Genomic DNA, 4,885 nt, shown 5'->3' with positions numbered 1-4,885 from the left:
AGCATACGTTTTGAGTAAAAAATAAAATAATAAAGCAGCAAATGTCTAGTAAAAAATGAATTCTACTCCCATGAAGTTTAGTACTTGATGCTGATTATAGTGTTTATGATGCATATTGAATTCCTAAACAATTATATCAGTAAAAAAATTCATTTATTAATAATACATTTACTGAAATTCAGCTGTTAAGTCTCTCTGAATTGTAAGTGCTGGATGTCTGTTCATAAATAAAATCAACAAGATCCCTATCAAATAGCACTAGTGGTCTAATGCAGGAGACACTCCATAAAAAAATATAAACAAATACAAGTTGTCATATGTGCTATATGGATACTAATGATCTATGGCACTTAGCATTTTTTCCCTACAGAATTTCAACTAACAAAAGATTTGGTGTATTTATGTTTAATGGATTTTTATATACTTATACCTGCTAGAATGTTCAACAAAATACAGCATTATTATGAAATAATAAAGGTGTGAGATCTCTTACACTGTTAGGTGAGTGTTGAAGGTATGAAAAGAATATAAAGCAGGCAAAAAAGAATGGTTGGTTACCAACCAAAAAAATCTGTTTTCAACTTAAACCTCCCCCCCTTTTAGGGAACTTTTCATGTTTCTAATGATACATATATACGGATATAAGGGCAAAATCAGGATGGACGATTAAATTTGTCAAAGACACATATATCATGCTGACAGTATAAATAATATACTCCATGTCTTCATTTAAATGTGTGAAATATAAAAGGAATGTACGATATTATATATTGCTTTAGTCTTTTATTATGATAGACAACTATACTTAATTTTTTATTAGGATAAAAATTACCAAATAACTGAGAGCACATGTAGAGAATACTAAGGAATTTATCCAGCACAGATTAATTAGAAACACACATCTGTGTGTGCATTTTATTGACTCTAAAAATGTAATTTTCATAATATTACCCAATTAACAATTCATATATTTAAAAATTATTATCTGTCATCTATTTGCATATGTAAATACTACAATAGCTATTCCAAAGTTTTCTGCTGAAGCATTTTTGTTTCCATGCAAATCACATTAATTGGAGAAATAGGAGTAGAAAGAAATGCTTTTAAGTTATAGTGCAACTTCCTTGTCATAATGTTTGAAGATAGATGAAAAAAGTTATGAATCACATTTAATTTTGGATCAATAAATTTGCTCAGGTGAGAAAACTTGAGCAAAATTGATTGCAGTCCAGTTAACCTGAAGGAAAGTAAATTAGTTTGCCTTTGTCTAGCCTCCTGGTTAAATAAAACACTAGTGTGATAAAAACACCTCTTAGAAATATTTAAATTCAAATCTAGAAATCAAGATAAACTCAGTGTCATCTTATGAAAATTGGATTTATTGGGTTTTACGACAGTAATTTGCTTTTAACGAACATTTCTAGTGAGAGATATTAAGAAATTATATTAGTGTAGTAAATACTTAATTTTAAAATGTCCATTATATAAGACAATATTTCATTCCCAGCTCTACTACTTATTAGCTAGAGTATCTTTAACAGAGTATTTAACCACTTTGAACTCAGTCTGCTTTGTATTTTTAATCTGAAAAATTGAGGGTAATCTTTCTTCCTTAAGAGTTGTTTTGCAGATTATTTTGAGTTTTTGAAATGAAAAAAATACATCACTGGACTTTTATTAAAATCTGTCTGTAAATGTACAAGTATATTGCACATTTTATGTACCTAAAAATCACCCTGTGATGTGATGATTAGGTTTATTTCAACAGGTATCAGTACAGATATCAGAATATATGATGAGAATGGTGGGGGGGGGGATGGTGGAGGGGGGTTGTTTGTCACAAAAGCAAATTGGCCACCTTTTCAGAGCTTTCTTCCACAGTAAACATAAAAATAGTTTCAAATCAAAGCATTCTGGGATTTCATTTCAAAGGCTGACCTGAAATCACAGAGTTTCTTTTGATTAGAGAGCAGAAGACACTCAGATGGGGAGAGGTACATCCTAAGATGGAGACACAGTGGGAAGGTGATATGTAAATCATGGTGGCACTGTTTCTTTATTTTTGATGGTTTCATGATCTAAAAGAATCTTATCAGACCGAGTTTGAAATTTGCACTGACAAATGAATTTGCCCGTGAGGGCCTTTTCTTTAAGATCACAGACTGAAAACGTATTTCATTATTATGAGAGCTTTGGGGAAGGAAGTCACCTCTCAGTCCAGCTCTGGATGGCTGTGGGAGCAAGTGATGCTCTGTGGTCTGGAGTTTCCAAGAGCTCATCTCCGCTTGTAGCACCTTCCTCAGCAGCCCTTCTCAGGCAAACATTGGAATAGTAATGATGTAGTCAGCTACTTTGGGGGTGAAAGAGAAAATGAAGTAAATAACCCAGCTTTTTAAGAGATTTAGTTAATTACCATAATTACTAGGTCATTATTTAAACCAAGTTCATATTCATGTAGCTTCTTCTCTCAGAAATATAAAGACTACTGGAGTGAGTACCTCAGCCTGTTAACATGAGAAAGAAAATGCTCCATTAACCTTCTGGGTAAGGATTCTTGTTATTTTTAAATGTTTTAAATTAATTTTTATTGGAATATGGTTTATTTACAGTGTTGTGTTAGTTTCTGCTGTACAGCAAAGTGAGTCGGTTATATATATATACATACATCCACTCTTTTTTAGACTCTTTTCAGATATAGGTCATTACAGAGTATTGAGTAGAGTTCTCTGTGCTCTACAGTAGGTTCTTATTAGCTCTCTGTTTTATGTATAGTAGTATTGGTATTTCAATCCCAATCTCCCAATTTATCACTTTCCCTCTTCTTTCCCCTTGGTAACCATAAGTTTGTTTTCTGCATCTGTGACTCTATTTCTGTTTTGTAAATAGGTTCATTTGTACCATTTTTCTATATTCCACACACAAGCGATATCATATGATATTTGTCTTTGTCTGACTTACTTCACTCAGTATGACAATCATATCACTGTTATGATTAATCTTACCGTTGCCTGAACTTCTTCCTGTTATTAACTTGTCAGCATTTTTTTCTTCGGTCTCGTTTTTCTTGGACACAGTCATCAAGACTAAATAATCGTGTCACAGGCAGAGATAACCAAGGATCTCAAAGGCATCATTTTTATTTTTATTTTTTTGAATTCTAACAAACTTTTTTTTTAATTGCGGTAAAATTGGTATACAATAATATGTCACAGATGTACAACATAGTAATTCCACATTTGTGTACACTGCAAAATTAATAGACCGTGATAAGTCTATTTACTATTATTACCATACAGTTACCCTCCTTCACCCATTTCACTCACCCCCCCTCCCCCAGCTCTTCACCTCTGGCAACCATTTATTTTGTATTAAGACATGGCCCATCTAAAAGCAATGAGGTTGGTGTGTCCAAACCAGGTTTCTTCCTCTTCCCCATTGCAATTAATCTTTTCATAATTTTCTTATTCCTCTTAGCACATTCAGGGCATAACATGTTACCTTCTAGGTCTGGGGATGGGAAAGTGCACGCAGGTAACATGAAGAGAGAGAGCATCCTCCTGGGAGTGTCAGGCACCCAGGTCTGACCTGCATGGAACTGCAGGCGAACCCAGCCTTCTGTGTCTGTCAAGAGTGGTCTGCCATGGACCACACACCACCAGACACCGGAGGCTTGGGGCAGAAAGGACTCAGCAGAGGTAGGAAGGGGCCGTGAATTCACAGTCTTAGGTTGAATGGCTCTTGCAGCAATTCTTGACCATGCTGCCAACATGGCTTCGTGAGCTGAAGTTATCACTTCAACCATGTTAGTCTTTTCCTTGCTCTCATTTTCCTTTTCCGAACGCTTGCTCCCTTGTGTTTCCTTGAACATGACTGCAATCTGGCCTCCTGTGATGATTCAGGAATATACTGATCTTTTTCAGGATAAGCGTGTTTTTGGAGTCTCAGATAAACCTCTATTTTCTGACCATTGGTACTCAGATTAAGTTGCTGGCTTCATTTCTGCAAAGTGTTCCAGCTCACATTGTTAACTGGAGGCAACATGGTTGGCAAGGGATAAATTGGTTTACTACAACTAGATTTTCAGCAAGCTTTGAATTGTTCATTTGTTTGGGGAGTATGAACGTGATCATTTGGACTTAGTGGCTCCACTTTGACTTCTGAAGTTGAAGAAACACCTGTTTCCTGTTGATGGTCTTCAACAGTTTTCTCATTAGCTGGAACCAGTGTAAGAATCACATCTTCATCTAAAGCCTCTTCAAAGAAATTTTTCTCATAACTTGAGTGTGCCATTTCTAGAAATTCTCAAAGAAAGGCAGAGCCGGCAATGTTAAGGATATCTGCCAAAGGCATCCTTTTTCAATAACAATGTCCAAAGCACTTGAGGTCATCATGAGAGGATTCCTGACATCATAGTGTACATTCTAGAATTAAAACTTCCACTGTTTCTTTCCTTAAAAGTAGATATGTGAGACCTACAATAACATTTTCCAAGAGTTCAGTTCCTGGGATGGCTTAAAAATCTTTGATACAAGCAAGGTAAGGAAAACATGCTTACGATTGTAAATCTATTCTAAGTTGAGGCCAACACAAAAGGGAAAAGAAAAATCACATAATATATGTTAAAGAATATTTATAAGAATAGGATTTAAATGCAAATTGAAACATTGTCATTATTAAAGCCAATCCAATATGCAAATTGGTAGTTTTGAAAAATCACAGAACATTTCCCCCCATAGAAATAAGAATATGTGTTGTGGATAGTTTCTCATATGAGCCTCCATATGCTTGTTTCAGCTTTAGTGTATTTGGATCATAGTATTTTAAAATGTTCATACATTGTTCTATGAGACATGCCTCTGTTATGTGTAACAAGAGCAGATTGAAA

The 4,885-nt window shown here is 34.8% G+C and overlaps 1 pseudogene; it reads right to left on the bottom strand.

The window, feature by feature from the left end:
- Positions 1 to 3,358: 3,358 nt before the first annotated feature.
- On the bottom strand, positions 3,359 to 4,290 carry LOC130829729 (developmental pluripotency-associated protein 2-like; annotated as a pseudogene).
- Between the last annotated feature and the right edge of the window lie 595 nt (positions 4,291 to 4,885).

This window comes from Hippopotamus amphibius, chromosome 10 (assembly GCF_030028045.1).
Source record: "Hippopotamus amphibius kiboko isolate mHipAmp2 chromosome 10, mHipAmp2.hap2, whole genome shotgun sequence".
Taxonomy (NCBI): domain Eukaryota; kingdom Metazoa; phylum Chordata; class Mammalia; order Artiodactyla; family Hippopotamidae; genus Hippopotamus; species Hippopotamus amphibius.
Note: the sequence above shows the minus strand (reverse complement) of the source record. Positions and strands in the feature narration are given on the sequence as shown.